The sequence below is a fragment of the Ranitomeya imitator genome, chromosome 6, assembly GCF_032444005.1.
Source record: "Ranitomeya imitator isolate aRanImi1 chromosome 6, aRanImi1.pri, whole genome shotgun sequence".
Lineage (NCBI taxonomy): Eukaryota > Metazoa > Chordata > Amphibia > Anura > Dendrobatidae > Ranitomeya > Ranitomeya imitator.
Genome location: NC_091287.1, coordinates 381,723,901 through 381,741,597, shown reverse-complemented (window position 1 = coordinate 381,741,597; position 17,697 = coordinate 381,723,901). Strand labels below are relative to the sequence as shown.

General features: G+C 43.5%; 1 protein-coding gene across 5 annotated transcripts in view; it reads left to right on the top strand.

The window, feature by feature from the left end:
• The window catches only part of MTCL1 (microtubule crosslinking factor 1), a 190,560-nt gene that overhangs the window by 88,547 nt on the left and 84,316 nt on the right, over window positions 1–17,697 (top strand). The gene's annotated exons all lie outside the window — the stretch shown is intronic.

Genomic DNA, 17,697 nt, shown 5'->3' with positions numbered 1-17,697 from the left:
GCTGCGGATCCGCTGCTGCTGATCCGCAGCAAAATCCGCATCGTGTGCACATAGCCTAAAGCTCCTTAATAAGTCACTTTATTTTTGCACAACTCAGAATTTGTGCAAAAAAAATATTGCAACTTTTGGCTTTTCCAAGACATTCTCAGCCAGCTGTTCCAATGTTGGTGCAGCACAGGCACAGTGTGGAGGGGACATGGCTATGCCCACCCATCAGATTCATGAAAAGCCACTTTAGTGATGTTACTTCCTCCAGAAATGTGCTCCAGACTTAGGCTGCCATCACACTCGCAGTATTTGGTCAGTATTTTACATCAGTATTTGTAAGCCAAAACCAGGAGTGGAACAATTAGACGAAAAGTATAATAGAAATATATGCACCACTTCTGCATTTATCACCCACTCCTGGTTTTGGCTACAAATACTGATGTAAAATACTGACCAAATACTGCTAGTGTGACGGCAGCCTTAGACTGAAGTACATTTATTGTGGTGGTGAATGCCAGTAAAGAAAAGTGTCTAATTCATTAAGTGTCATTCATGTTTCCCGTGCTTTTGGTTATATTTAAAGAATGTATTGATATAACTCCATACATTTAATGTGACTACTTTGCTGTCTAGCAACCTAGATCAATTAAATGTTCACTGTCATTCTAACCAACTTTGCATAAATCAATAGTATAAGTGAATATAAAAAAACAATGTAATATATCTTATCAGGGAAACCAACTTCTTTCTCAACTCATGAGCCACTTCTCCTTCTTCTTGCCCCATGAACTTATCATCCACTGTGAAAAACGGCTCAAATCCGCCAGATGGACTGTCAGGTTATTGCTCCTATTACATTTTATGGAGAGGGGAGGAAGAGTGTGGAGCACGACACTGGCAGAGAGACAATGTTATCAACGTGCACACACACACGGATAACAGGAATAAGGAAAACCTAATACAGGTCACACCCTCACCCTACTAGTCCATGTACAGACTAAACAATCCCTAGCCACACAACTAAAAACACCACCTCAGACCTGACTCCCTAAGGCTACGTTCACATTAGCGTTGCGCGCCGGTGCGTCGGCGACGCAACGCTCGATGCACAAAAAACGCGCGCAAAAATGCTGCGTTTTGCGACGCGTGCGTCGTTTTTTGACGAAAATCGGACGCACGAAAAATGCAACTTGTTGCATTTTCTTGCGTCCGATGCTAGCGTCGGAAACGACGCACGTGTCGAAAAACGCAACCAAAAAAACGCACGCGTCCCCTATGTTAAACATAGGGGCGCGTCGCCGCTGCGTCGCCGACGCAACAGCGACGCACATTAGCGGAACGCTAATGTGAACGTAGCCTAAAAGGCCGTCCAGGGATCTCTCAAGAGGAATCAGTAGAGAAGCCTCTACAGAGTGCTAACAAGGGGAGAGGAAATTGTGCAGGTGGACACTAAGACCCAAGGTGAGAAAACGTGAAGCACGTTCATAAAGGGGAGAAATGGAAAACTTAAGAAGAGCCTTCAAACAAATGAAATTAGAATAACCTCCCAGAAACCTAACTATGGTCAAAGGAAAAGGTGATGAGAAGGTAGACCACAGACACTCAGCAGGAATGCAAACAGTGTTTGCCTAGCAGGGAGAATCCCGTAACTGAAAGGCTGGAACTCGTTAGCACACACCTACCTGGAAGTATAGCCATCAAGGAAGTTCAGTGAGTGGTGAACATATAAAACCACACCGAGAATGTGATATGACAAACTAAAACAGGAAAATAAGAAACACATGGAGAGGAACAAACCAAGAAGTGAAAAACAAAGATAATAGAAACCATCAGCATTTGAAGAGGGAAGAAAGGACAATAGCTCAGCAGACAGAGGAAATGACCATTCTGCAAGAGGTCACCTGATCGTATCCCCAAACCAAGCCATGATAGGCAGACTCGTCATAATGCAGCTTCTAGCCAATTTTTTTTCACTTCAGTGCTTGTTTCACAGCCACACAGCTCAGTACTGCTGTATGATGTCCTCCATGCTGCTGACAAAAAGAGTAGAAATTCCTCACATCCTTGCGTACTGTGTATGGAAAACCACATAGCAACTAGTCTGCATTTACTATCTCAGATACAACTGACAATTAGCGATAGAGACTACAGAGGGGAAGAAACTGGTGGAAATGCAGGAAACAAGTCATATAGTGGCCAATAATAATGTAATTCCTTATATACACACACATAGCCGCTTATTTTGAATACTTACCGTACCTAAAAGACAGACATAGGCAGACACAGACAGGAGAGGGCCCCTTGTGCAAGAACAATATATGTTCCACTTGCAATCCAGTAATATACAGATTCACATGCTTTGGAGGTGGCCATGGGCCCTTTACCATTTGGGCCCCTGTGCAGCTGCATAGGTTGAACCCATAGTATGTCGGCTCCTGATGCCTGGTATATTTTAATTGTGTGTTGCTTGAGAATAACAATCTCATGCACATTTTTTGTTTATAAAGATAAGTCATTCCACTCAGATTTCAGAAGGGCCTTTCCCAGCATATGGCCTCAACCGTGCATCCTCCTGCTGTTTATAATGGAATAGATAAACGATTGCACAGACGACTGTACAAAAACCTTGTGATTATTGAAACCTATAAATGCAATGAGTAAATGAGCGCTGATTGACTTCCTATATCATCAATTGACGCTTGTTACTGGCAATTTACAGTGGGGCAAAAAAGTATTTGGTCAGTCAGCAATAGTGCAAGTTCCACCACTTAAAAAGATAAGAGGCGTCTGTAATTTACATCATAGGTAGACCTCAACTATGGGAGACAAACTGAGAAAAAAAAATCCAGAAAATCACATTGTCTGTTTTTTTATCATTTTTTTTGCATATTATGGTGGAAAATAAGTATTTGGTCAGAAACAAACAATCAAGACTTCTGGCTCTCACAGACCTGTAACTTCTTCTTTAAGAGTCTCCTCTTTCCTCCACTCATTACCTGTAGTAATGGCACCTGTTTAAACTTATCAGTATAAAAAGACACATGTGCACACCCTCAAACAGTCTGACTCCAAACTCCACTATGGTGAAGACCAAAGAGCTGTCAAAGGACACCAGAAACAAAATTGTAGCCCTGCACCAGGCTGGGAAGACTGAATCTGCAATAGCCAACCAGCTTGGAGTGAAGAAATCAACAGTGGGAGCAATAATTAGAAAATGGAAGACATACAAGACCGCTGATAATCTCCCTCGATCTGGGGCTCCACGCAAAATCCCACCCCGTGGGGTCAGAATGATCACAAGAACGGTGAGCAAAAATCCCAGAACCACGCGGGGGGACCTAGTGAATGAACTGCAGAGAGCTGGGACCAATGTAACAAGGCCTACCATAAGTAACACACTACGCCACCATGGACTCAGATCCTGCAGTGCCAGACGTGTCCCACTGCTTAAGCCAGTACATGTCGGGCCCGTCTGAAGTTTGCTAGAGAGCATTTGGATGATCCAGAGGAGTTTTGGGAGAATGTCCTATGGTCTGATGAAACCAAACTGGAACTGTTTGGTAGAAACACAACTTGTCGTGTTTGGAGGAAAAAGAATACTGAGTTGCATCCATCAAACACCATACCTACTGTAAAGCATGGTGGTGGAAACATCATGCTTTGGGGCTGTTTCTCTGCAAAGGGGCCAGGACGACTGATCCGGGTACATGAAAGAATGAATGGGGCCATGTATCGTGAGATTTTGAGTGCAAACCTCCTTCCATCAGCAAGGGCATTGAAGATGAAACGTGGCTGGGTCTTTCAACATGACAATGATCCAAAGCACACCGCCAGGGCAACGAAGGAGTGGCTTCGTAAGAAGCATTTCAAGGTCCTGGAGTGGCCTAGCCAGTCTCCAGATCTCAACCCTATAGAAAACCTTTGGAGGGAGTTGAAAGTCCGTGTTGTCAAGCGAAAAGCCAAAAACATCACTGCTCTAGAGGAGATCTGCATGGAGGAATGGGCCAACATACCAACAACAGTGTGTGGCAACCTTGTGAAGACTTACAGAAAACGTTTGACCTCTGTCATTGCCAACAAAGGATATATTACAAAGTATTGAGATGAAATTTTGTTTCTGACCAAATACTTATTTTCCACCATAATATGCAAATAAAATGTTAAAAAAACAGACAATGGGATTTTCTGGATTTTTTTTTCTCAGTTTGTCTCTCATAGTTGAGGTCTACCTATGATGTAAATTACAGACGCCTCTCATCTTTTTAAGTGGTGGAACTTGCACTATTGCTGACTGACTAAATACTTTTTTGCCCCACTGTATCTGCTTTTGTAGAAGTCCATTTTGCAACTGTTGCGCATAGCACATTTTTCGCAGGGTTCCTTTAAGAAACTGGAAGAAAGAAAATCTATAAAGCATGGAAGCATTCTGACAGCAGAACAGGATTGCTGTGAAGTGAGTTCTGAGACTCGGCTATGGCCTTAAATGGAAACATTAAATTGTTCTTTTAAAAGAAAAAAAAACAAAAACTATGAAGTGGACTGGTTTCAAAGCTGCCCTAGCACTGAGCGAACATTTTATCCCCACCACTTCTGTGCCATTGTATTGTGCTGGATTATAATTCCGGACCAGTGTTATGTCTAAATCATACTTACAACTAACAAAGCCGCCACAATATGTTTGAATGTGATGTTTTGTTGTATGGTTGCAGCATGTCGCTACTAATGTTCCCTTACATGGTAATGGAATACCCTTGCTAGTAAGATGCTCTGTTCCCCAGAGTTTCAGATACTTCATTGCTGGAATTTGTATTTTTTATCAATATATGTGACTATGGGCAATTTTTTTTAAATGTCAGACTTCAAGAGAGCATTATTTCTTAATTGTTATTCCCAAGAAATCTACTTATCCCCTATGTGAGGGTTCTGCAGCCCCGTTCAGGGTGGAGCGAAGCCTCCTCTCCATTTGCATCATCTATGACACTGCCGATTTATGGCACTTTACGAAAGTCTCAAGTGGCTCCAGTGCAGACCACTTTGGGTGACTATGGTGGGGCAAGAGGAGATGGCATCCCGTTTTTTGTTCACCTAACTGCTGATACCTGTGATTGGCTTCAGTGGTCTTGAAACAGAATCGGGACGTGATCGGATGATGTCCTGTTACAGTCACTCGAGCGATGGATTAGAATCAGTGATTCAAGCTTTTTTTTATTTTCATCCATGTCTTATACAACATTTTGTAGTACAGATTCACAACAAGATACGAGTTAGAGTTATGGCCACCCCCTTTCAGGGCTGATATACAGCATTCTATAATGCTGTATATAAGCCCCCGATCCGACCTGCAAGAGAAGAAAAATAACTTTTATTATGTTCACCTGCAGGGCGGTCTGGTCCAATGGGCGTTTCTCTTTTTGGTCCTGCACCTCCCATCTTCTTGCGATGCCGCCCTCCTTCTGTGCTTCATCTGGATGATGCATCCCTGCATCATCCACACAGGCTCCCCGGCATCGCGCTCCTACGCAGGCGTACTTATCTGTCCTGTTGAGGACAGGGGAAAGTACTGCAGTGCACAGGCACCGGGAAAGTTCAGAGAGGCCCAGCGCATGCGCACTGCAAGAATTTGCTCTGCCCTCAACAGGGCAGATAAGTATGACTGCGTAAGAGCGAGACTTCGGGGAGCCTGTGTGTATGATGCAGGGTCACGTGATCCACAAGAAGCAAGCAGGAGGGCGGCATCGCAAGAAGATGGGAAGCGCCAGACTAAGAAGAGCGACGCCCATGGGACCAGACTGCCCCTAGGTGAGTATAATAAAAGTTATTTTTCTTCTCTTGCAGGTCAGATCGGGGGCTTATATACAGCATTATAGAATGCTGTATATAAGCCCTGAAAGGTGGTGGCTGTAACTTGTATCGGCCAAAATCGGTGACAGATTCACTTTAAAGACATCAAGGTTTTATTTACTCATCAATATTTTTCAGGCCTATAGAAGATGGTTGACAAATTGGCAAATGTTCTGCCTAACATAGCTGTTTTGACTGCTAACTGTAAATTAATAACTGGATTTCACTTGAAGCAAGACTGAAGGTAGACTAACATAAAATGATAAAATACACATATTTGTCCTTACTGTTAGTCTGCATCATTGTCTGAATGATCCTGTCAGTATTGTAGGAATCTTGCAGAGATTGGCTTAATCTCCTGCTGATCTGCAGCCTTAGACTGGATTCACACGCCAGTGCCTCCGGTACGTGTAGTGACGGTTTTCTCACGTACCAGAGAGGCCGGGATCACACATGCGAGAAACACGTCCATGTCTCGCATGTGAAATCCAAGCTCTGGCGCCGGCACTCCAGAGCGGAGCATGTGGCCGTATAGCAACACATGGAGCTGCACGCTCCGCTCTGGAGTGCCGGCGCCAGAGCTTGGATTTCACATGCGAGACACGGACGTGTTTCTCGCGTGTGTGATCCCGGCCAGACACTGATGCACGTAGACCCATTCAAATGAATGGGTCTATGCACATGTCAGTGTGTTTTTACAGACCGTGTGTTCATGTGCAAAACACGGAGACATGTCAGTTTTTTACCTGCAGCACGTACCGCAATACGTCCCGCACACGTGCACACGGAGAACAGTGTACACTCTCCGTGCTCACGGACGGCCGCGGGAGAAACAGCGCTACTTTAAGTGCTGTTCCCTTGCATGTGGTGATGAAGCCGGCTGTCATCCGCTCTCCCCTGCTCAGCCGAAGTCAGCGTGAGCAAGGGAGAAGGGATAAAAGAAAACCCGACGTGGGGTCCCCCCTTATATTTTACAACCAACCCAGCAAAACTCACAGGTGCAGGCTGCTATTCTCAGGCTGGTAAGGGGCCATGGATCCCCCAGCCTTAAAAAAGCAGCCCGCACCTGCCCAGAAAAGGCGAGTCTATTAGATGCGACAATTCTGGAGCTTTGCCCGCTTCTTCCCACTGCCTTGTGGCATTGGCATATGGGGTAATAAGGGGTTAATGTCACCTTGCTATTGTAAGGTGACATTTAAGCTGGCTTAGTAATGGAGAGGTGTCAATAAGACATCTAACCATTACTAATCCCACAGTTGTGAAAGAGTTTAATTAAACACACACACACTAAAGGCCCCTTCACATTAAGCGACGCTGCAGCGATACCGACAACGATCCGAATCGCTGCAGCGTCGCTGTTTGGTCGCTGGAGAGCTGTCACACAGACCGCTCTCCAGCGACCAACGATGCCGGTAACCAGGGTAAACATCGGGTAACTAAGCGCAGGGCCGCGCTTAGTAACCTGATGTTTACCCTGGTTACCATGCTAAAAGTAAAAAAAAAACAAACACTACATACTTACCTACAGCCGTCTGTCCTCCAGCGCTGCGCTCTGCTTCTCTGCTCTCCTCCTGTACTGTCTGGGAGCCGGAAAGCAGAGCGGTGACGTCACCGCTCTGCTTTCCGGCTCACAGACAGTACAGGAGGAGTGCAGAGCGCAGCGCTGGAGGACAGACAGCGTTAGGTAAGTATCTAGTGTTTGTTTTTTTTACTTTTAGGATGGTAACCAGGGTAAACATCGGGTTACTAAGCGCGGCCCTGCGCTTAGTTACCCGATGTTTACCCTGGTTACCAGTGAAGACATCGCTGGATCGGTGTCACACACGCCGATCCAGCGATGTCTCCAGGGAGTCCAGCGACGAAATAAAGTTCTGGACTTTCCTCAACGACCAACGATCTCCCAGCAGGGGCCTGATCGTTGGTCGCTGTCACACATAACGATTTCATTAACGATATCGTTGCTACGTCACAAATAGCAACGATATCGTTAACGATATCGTTATGTGTGAAGGTACCTTAAGAAAAAAGTTTCTTTATGAAATACACAGGTTTTTAATATCTTTATTGCACGCTCAATCCAAACGAAGCCCTCTTTCTCCTGTAAAAAATTCCTAAATAAAAAAGCAACAACATCCCATACCTGTCCGCCATACAGTCAAGTCCCAGGCAGTAATCCATATCTGGGGACATTTACATTTACAACCGGGATTAAAGTACTTTTTTCTGTGTGTGTGTGTTTTATTAACTCTTTCACAACTGTGGGATTAGTAATGGATAGGTGTCTTATTGACACCTCTCCATTACTAAACTGACTTAATGTCACCTTACAATAGCAAGGTGACATCAACCCCTTATTACCCCATATATCAATGCCACAAGGCAGTGGGTAGAACCGGGCAAAGCTCCAGAATTAGGGCATCTAATAGATTTGCCTTTTCTGAGCAGCTGCGGGCTGCTTTTTTAAGGCTGAGGGGCCTATATTCATGACCCCTTACCAGCCTGAGAATAGCAGCCCGCACCTGTGAGTTTTGCTGGGTTGGTTGGAAAATATAGGGGGGACCCTATGTCGGGTTTTCTTTCATCCCTTCTCCCCTGCTCGCGCTGCTTTCGGACGCGCAGCGGATGACAGCCGGCTTCAGCAACACACGCAGGGGACAGCAGCTTACTGTAGTGCTGCCGCACGTGTGCTACACGGATGTACCATGTGAGCACACGGACATGGATATCTCTGGTACCGATTTTTTTCTGGTACCGGAAATATCTGGACATGTGAAACCGCCCTTAGACTGGTGAGTGACTGAAACGCTGTCCGCGTAGTGAGTGGTTCTGGCTTGGCAATTGCATGTCCGGCAGGAAGGACACAGCAAGGTAGCTTCTGCTGTAGCTAGTTGTCTTAGCCACACACAAGGCAGAGGGAGGAGAAGAGAGGACAAGGCAGAGCTCCTGACACACATAGAAAAGATTCCTTTGTGAGACAAAAAAGTATCAATCATAAGGAAAAAGATAGGAGGAAAAGTTCTGAGAAGTTTTTACATTTTTTATTTTTATTTTCTGTGTTTAGTTTTCCTATAAAAAATTGACCTGGCAGTGATATAAAAAAGACTGTATTTGATCGGTGACACCTATCATATTACGGGACACTATATGTGTGCAGACCAGTGCACTAAATTGCAAAATTACGCGGCTGAAATAGTCCAGATGGAAATTATCGTCTGTCACAATTAGAGTTTGGAATAAATTGCTTTCAAGCATAGAAATAAGGAGCTATAACTCTGGAAGAGATTATAACCGTATCTTGACCTATTGATTTTGGCGTCTTCTATGCACTACCTTGGGGGCTGTTTCTGGATGCTTGTAAATGGTAAGCACCTGATCCTGGCAGCTATTACACATCTCTTCCATTTATAGCATAGAAGAGCACTCTGCTCACAGCCGATACAGCGCTTTTTCTTATACCAAGGGAATGATTAATTTTCACATTGTATTTCCATTTCCATGTTTTTGTACACGTCCATCAATCAGAAGACCAGATCTGCTCTATGCACATGCCTTTCTAAAATGCAATTTTACATTAAGTTCATGTGTAGAGAGCGGCGATTTTCTGAGTTATTCAGGTGGTATCCAGGATAGTGCTGCTTGTCCAGGAGTCTAATGGCAAAGTGTGAGTCACTGATCCCAACCACTGGTGACCTTGAGTCAACATTGCAAGGTCACAATACAGATGACACTATTTTTCAATTAGTGACGGATGAGATGTGATTTTTGGATACTCTAGTTGTTGGATTTCTGATTAATTATTTAAGGCAATGGATTCATAACCATTCTTTCATGGCACTCATATGATTAGTGAGATAATATACTATTCTCTCTATTGCTATTGTGCAATAGAAAGCCTTGTCTATAATAAGAAATGGGCAGTTTCAGACTGGAATCCAGATTGCATTAACTAGTATTTTAACAAACAAATAAAGTTGCCCACTCTAGTGCTAAAGCATGTATAATATATGAAATATGAATAGCATTGCTGCTCTAGATAATAAGAAAAAATGGAGATGCTTAGCACATAATTTGGCCAGTTCATGGATGCCTAGCAACCAACGACAAGGTAGTCTCCAATCTGCTGGAGACTACATGTCTAGTGTGAATGACAGGTCTCTCCCTATTTGCATATACAATCACCTCAACAATGCAGGTGTGGCGCCAGACTAGTCTGATATATCCCTCTAGTTCACAGCCGGAACTTCAAACCATATTTTCTCTGAAATACCAGATCATTGTGCAGCCAGGCTTCAATTCAAGGTATCCATGAACCGGCTGCTTTGTTACCTTTGATAAGATATTCTGCCTGCAGTCCCCACTAGAGGGGGTTTATGGGTGGTCTGCTTACTGACTTATTACTGTGCAGTAGTTAATATGCAGTTACCTCGCATGCTCCATGTTTCATCTTGATGACGAGAGACGACATCCACTCCATTCATATGAATATAATTATTGCTGTTGGATGTCTTCTCGTCCTTCCCAGCATCCAGTCAGGGGGCTTGGATGTTACAGATCATGCACAGTAGATGGGATTGCACTAATATTCCAGCTCTGTTTACAAGGGGTTTTTAGTAATGCCGCTATTGATCTTGCCTGAAGAAAACATGATTTAATTCAGGGTTTCCACTTTCCCAAATAATGAGAATTCATCGTGCCTAGATGAGGATTTACAATTTTCCTATGTGAGTATTTCTGAACGCTCTGTAAACTACCTATGTCGCCAGTGCTCCCAGTCACCTTATTAGTGTCATGCCCTTGGCTCGTCTATCTGATTTCATCTTCTCGGTCCTGTCGAGGAATTTGATTCTCCTATTGAGTGGCTTCCCAGGACGCGATCACAGTCATTTTACCACCTCTCAAGGACTGATCTAGTAAACCATTTAAAGCTTTATTGATCAGGTGCTCTCTATACCTTCTTGTTATTAGCTTCTATTATGACCTACCCGGTATTAGGTATTCTATGGTGCATTATACTTTACTTCTAAGTGGTAAAACGAATACTGGACAATTCTTGTCTATGGGGCTGAACATCGGACTTGTACAGTAACTTTTCATCACGTCATGTTATGGCGTTCCTGACATAAACAAGGAAGAAAAAGACTAGCCCAATAACGGTATGCACACCCATAGAATATACAAAATATCAAAAACTTTTATTACACCTCAAAAGGACAAGTACACAGTAAAACCATTTAAAAAGGCCTGAATACAGAACCACAGGCCGCCACCCCTGAATACATGTTACAAAAAAATGATAACACACATAGATAAAGTGCTTAATATTAAATATATACAATGTCTCCTGCCTATCTATGCAGATAGTATTTCAAATCACAAAATAATACATGCCACAACCAATGAACATACACTGACCAGTAATCAATTTGCTGAGATTCTATAGACAGAACATATCAGTATAGAGTTTTAAATGAGCATGCTCACTGTCCTGTTCAATGTAAAGAATATATAGGCATAAAGTGTTAAATGGGCATGGTCTTTGCCCATAATAGTGATCACAAAATAATACATGCCACAGCTAATGGTGATACACTGACCAGTCATCGATTTACTAAGACTCTATAGATGGAACATGAAAGTATAAAGTTTTAAATGAACGTGCTCACTGTCCTGTTCAATATAGATAGAATAAAGGCATGAAGTGTTAAATGAGCATGCTCTTTACCCAGTGTATTGATAGCATGAATAAGACTATCTGAGCATGGGCATAGACTATACGCCCAAGACCTTAATCAGGCACATACTAATCACCCCCTACCTCTCGCCTCACCCCTGAGTTTGTCTCCTGCTTTTTCCAGGCATCCTGCTTCATGGTATACCATTACTTAGCATTGGTGCTGCATCTTTTGGCACGTTCCTTTCTCCCTTTTCTCCCTTTTTTCATTCAATTCTATGCAGGCTATTGTGCCAGACTTGCGATAGATCTCTCTCTGCATATTTCAATTAATAGGGGGTGATTAGTATGTGCCTGCTTAAGGTCTTGGGCGTATAGTCTATGCCCATGCTCAGATAGGGCATAGACTATGGGAGGTGGAGCCGCATATTCATGACTGTAATGGGCGGCACCACGTGACCGCTCATACAGGAGAAGCTGCGGCGAGGACAGGACGCTGCGAGGGAGCCGGGTGAGTATTTTATTACCAGCGGGAGGGCGCACAGGGGGTGGAAAGGGGGTGGGGACAGGGATCTTTATTTAAAACACGAAAAAAAAAAAGGATTTTTCATATCTTCTTTCCAGCGAACGCTGCTGGAGAGAAGATATGAATGGCGGCTTCAGCACCACGTGGGGGGGACAGCGCTTACTGTAGCGCTGTCTCCTGCACGGCACACGGACGCTGTCCGTGTGCGGTACGTGTTTTACACGGACCCATTGACTTTAATGGGTCCGTGTAATCTGTGCGCTCCCACGAACACTGACATGTCTCCGTGTTTTGCACACGGACACGCGGTCCATGAAAACACGCTGACATGTGCAGAAACACATTGATTTCAATGTGTCTACGTGAGTCAGTGTCTCTGGTACGTGAGGAAACTGTCACCTCACGTACCGGAGCCACTGACGTGTGAAACCGGCCTTTGCGTGGGTTTCCTCCGGGCACTCTGGTTTCCTCCCACATTCCAAAGACATACTGATAGGGAATTTAGATTGTGAGCCCCAATGGGGACAGCAACGATAATGTGTGCAACCTGTAAAACGCTGCGGAATATGTTAGCGCTATATAAAAATAAAGATTATTTATTATTATTATTATTATTTATTTAGCTGTGAAAATAAAAAATCATTTTTTTCCCACAAAAATTATCTTTAACACCAAGTTTTGTATTTTCCCAAGGGTAACAGGAGAAATTGGTCCCCAAAAATTGTTGTCCAATTTGTCCTGAGTACGCCGATACCCCATATGTGGGAGGAAGCCACCGTTTGGGCGCATGGCAGAGCTCGAAAGAGAAGGAGCGCCATTTGGAATGCAGACTTAGATGGATTGGTCTGCAGGCGTCACTTTGCATTTGCAAAGCCCCTGATGTACCTAAACAGTAGAAACCCCCCACAAGTGACCCCATATTGGAACCTAGACCCCCAAGGAACTTATCTAGATGTGTTGTGAGAACTTTGAACCCCCAAGTTTTTCACTACAGTTTATAACACAGAGCCGTGAAAATAAAAAATCATTTTTGTCCCACAAAAATGTTTTTTTAGCCCCCCAAATTTTTATTTTCCCAAGGATAACAAGAGAAATTTGACCCCAGAAGTTGTTGTCCAATGTGTCCTGAGTACGCTGGTACCCCATATGTTGGGGTAAACCCCTGTTTTGGCGCACGGGAGAGCTCGGAAGGGAAGGAGCACTGTTTTACCTCATTTATATAATTTTTTATGTTTTGGCGCTTTTATACGATAAAAACTATTTTATAGAAAAAATAATTATTTTTGCATCGCTTTATTCCGAGGACTATAACTTGTTTATTTTTTCACTGATGGCGCTGTATGATGGCTCGTTTTTTTGTGGGACAAGATGACGTTTTCAGCGGTACCATGTTTATTTATATCTGCCTTTTTGATCGCGTGCTATTGTTTTTGCCTCTTTTTTAAATTTTTTTTCTGGTGTTAACTGAAGGGGTTAACTAGTGGGACAGTTTTATAGGTGGGGTCGTTACGGACGCGGCGATACTAAATATGTGTACTTTTATTGTTTTTTTTATTTAGATAAAGGAATGTATTTATTGGAACAATATATATATATATATATATATACTGTATATATATATATATATATATATATATATATATATATATATATTTTTTTTTTTTTTAATTTATTTATTTTGGATTTTTTTTTTTTACACATGGAAATATTTTTTTTTTAGTTTGCCCCAAGGGGGGACGTCACAGTAAAGTGACAGATCGCTGATCTGACACTTTGCTGTGCGCTGTGTCAGATCAGCGATCTAACGTGCACAGCAGGGAGGCTTCCCGGCACCTGCTCTGAGCAGGCGCTATGAAGCCACCTCCCTGCAGGACCCGGATGCAGCCCCGCGGCCATTTTGGATCCGGGGCCTGCAGGGAAAAGAAGGTAGGAGACCATCGGAGCAACGCCATCACATCGCGTTGCTCCGAGGGTTTCAGGGAAGGACGAAGGGAGCCCCCTCCCTGCGCCATGCATCCCTATACCGCCGGAATACTGAGATCATGTTTGATCGAAGTGTGCCAGGGTTAATGTGCCGGGGGCGGATGTCAGCTGCGATAGTCTCCCCCCGTGAGTGCGGCCGATCGCTATGACATACTATCCCGTCGGTGGGCATACGGGCCCACCCCACCTCAACGGGATAGTACGTCTAATGTCTGAAAGGGGTGAAAGTAAGTTCACCAGCCTCATCAGATCTGAGCACGGTTTCACATTTGCGGTTGTGTCAGCGGCGTTTCTGACTCCTACATCGGCATACGTCTTGATTTCCTATCTTTAATAGACGCAGGTGCATGCGTTTGCATGAGTTCGTCTGCGTTTGCTTACGCATGCGTTTTTTCACAGTGTGCGGCGGGGCGCGGCTAACGCACCATGTTGTAATTTTTGAGGCAGCAAATTTCCGTCAAATATGCGCAGGTATGCGGATGAAGTAGTACTGTCTATGGGAACACATGCGTACGCATGTCTTTGCGTATTCATGCTTTCGATGCGCTTGCGTACTTCGGACTGCGCATGTCCAGGAACTGATTTAGACACGTCAGTTGAGACACGCCCTCCTGGAAATATCAAACGCATGCGCATAAAAAGCGCAAACGCATGTTAAAAAGCATACAATCGCTGCAAGTTTTTTGCCGTCATGCGTAAGCTGATGCGCATAAAAAACGCTGCGTTATCATGCGTTTGCATGCGTTTTTGCATGCGGTTTCCGATGATGCGCTGCAGACTCAACCGCAAATGTGAAACTAGCCTGAGAGATCTCTTTATTAATGTATGCAATTTATTTGGTAAAATCTGGTGACCAGATCCCGTTGCGATTCTTGATATGTTCCTTTAGATTTTATTTTGAAATTAGAATCAGCCAATGTGCTTTGCCATTGGCAGCAAAACCTAGAATTTCTGGACTTTCTAAAATGTCAGTTGTGGGAATCACCTGCATATTTGCAACACAAAATGTTTGTGTTATGTTGGTATTTTGTGAATGAATTGGCTGCAGATTTCACCCTTTGAAATCCCAAATAAAACCCAAGTAAATGTGCCACAGATAAAGCATGTCACTTATTTGAAAATCTAATAGTATAAGCTTTTTGCTCAAAATTACAATTAGGAATAATATATAATGCAAATTGAATTGAATGACACATAAAACAAAGGATTAGCCAATGTGTTCCAAAGCCAAAATGTGTCCATCTGTACCAAAGTATCTCCTTCGTCAGGGATAGCGCATGCAATGTCCACCTGTCCCTGATGAAGGAGAGCGAGCTTTTTAGAAACATGTTGGAATTTTTGGTGTATGCTGCGCACCATAGTTGTTGTGACGTCACATAGGAACCTACAGCTCCGTTCAGAAAGGACGATATTACTGGAAAGTGCCGTCCGCCTGGGCCCTGTCCGCATACACTCCTGGGACTAGCATGGCGGGTTACAAGCTTTGGATGCCATCGCCAAGTGGTACATTGGGACACATACTGACTTTGAACAGGTTGGCCAACCCTCTGTTTCATTTTCAAATATTTTTTTGCTATTATTTGATTCTGTAATGGAATGAGAGTACTACTCATCTGCAATGGATAGAAATAGGTGTTTATTGTGTGTTGTGCCAGTGGACAAAGTATATATATATTTGAAAATCGACTCTTTGTCCTCAAATCCATGTGAATGGAGCTTGTGAATCTCTTCCAGTGTTCTTATTTGTGGATTTTGAAATATGCCACCTGTGTACATTGTCTTGTGCACGCTTTCTAAAGCAATTCTCTACGTTGTACATGACTGCTTGTTAAGAGTTTCCTGACAAAAGGCTGATCAGAGAGTGTCCTCTGCCAAGATCCCCAGCGATCAGCTGCAATCTGGAAATCCTGGCAGGATCTGCTTAGTTTCCCTGTAGCGCCACCACTGGGGAAATAAGCCATTACATAGTGCTCATTCATTGGGTTGTTTGTATAATGCTGGAAAAGACAGGTCCTGCAGAGCTAGAGACGGTCTTCAGATCCACCATCCTCTTCTGATTTCAGTTTCTTATTACGCGGTTCATGAAATAAGACTTTCCAAACAGAAGCCCCTGCCATCATTTTACAGCAGATGTAACACTGCGGAGTAAAGGGGAATAAAAAGTTATATCTGATGGCGAGTGTTGTACGGAAACTTTATCCACCCTTTCAGCATTGCTTTGAATAGGGAAAATTAAGGCAATTATTGTAATAATCTGTTATCTGGATATGTTGTCAACTAATGACAGAGATAGAAATGCCAAAACAAGCGTGTATAGGCTGCCAGGGGAGCAGATGGCACAGGGAAATATTTTACATAGTTTGGCAACTGTTCATATTGCTCAGCATATGATAAATATCTAGTGGGAATGTGCCCTGGGCCTCTTATTAGGTGTGTGGACTGTAATTCATGGGATGGTGACAGGCTGACCTGTAATGCTCACATGCAGGATCCATATTAGACCGCTTGTGCATTTCCAGGTATACTAAACTGCAAGGACCGGCTATGAGGCTATGAGGGCACATTAGGATGTGTGGAAATTACGCACGCCCAATTTGTGGGTAGAAATATGAAATCTATTCTGTCTTCATAGGGAAAGGATATAATGTGTGTATGTGTATAATATATATGGGTCATATATTGATTTTAGACATTGACCCACATTTATCAAATATGATGTCAATATACCCGGTGTTTAATTAAAGGAGCTGTCTCCACATGAACAAAGTCTACTATGGCAAAGTCAAGGAAGCTACTTTACAATGTTAATCTTCTAAAAAATCATCTCTTTTTTTCAAGGATGGAGGGATTCATAATTTTATTGCTTGATGTTCGCGCTCTACATTACTGGCCACTTCTGCAGTCTAGCAGCGTATCTGAACATGCACAGTGCTTACAGGTCCTTTCCATGGCAGCAATGTCAGCACTGATCTAAAGCTGGCTGGATCCATGGAGCAAACGATCCGGCCATCTTTATTGTGCTCCTCCGATCCTGTTACAGCATCAGATAGTGCACAGTCAAAGATGACATCTGAGAACAACCCTTTAAAGAGGACCCGTCACAAGGTCAAAAGTTTCCAGTTTTTACTCTTCTTTTATTCCCACTGCTCCAATACATATTCAGTTTTTATTGTATTTTTTAATTTAATCTTTCATACAGTTCCAGAGATGTTGGCCTTTGTATTTGGTTCTAATTATTTGGTCTTTACAAATATAGCATGGCTCACCGGATTATCTGGAGGCATGTCTTGGGGCAGCTTTGCATTGGCAGCTCCTGCAAGCAATGCCCCCTTGGTAAAGGCCATAAAAAGCAACACTTAATTAAGAAAACGGGATAATTAGGGGGACGGGAATAAAATAGGAGCGAAAACTGGGCCCTATTGATCTGGCAGCAAGTCCTCTTTAAAGTATAGATATTTTATAACTTTATTGTGTCTGTGTTTGGCGTGATAAATTTACCTTCTTTGATAAATACCGTATATACTCGAGTATAAGCCGAGATTTTCAGCCCATTTTTTTTAAGGCTGAAAGTGCCCCTCTCGCCTTATACTTGAGTCATTGTCACAGGGGGTCGGCGGGGGAGGGGCAGGAGTCAGCGGCTGTCACATCATACTCACCCCCTCCTGGTGCGGTCTCTGCACTTCCCTGC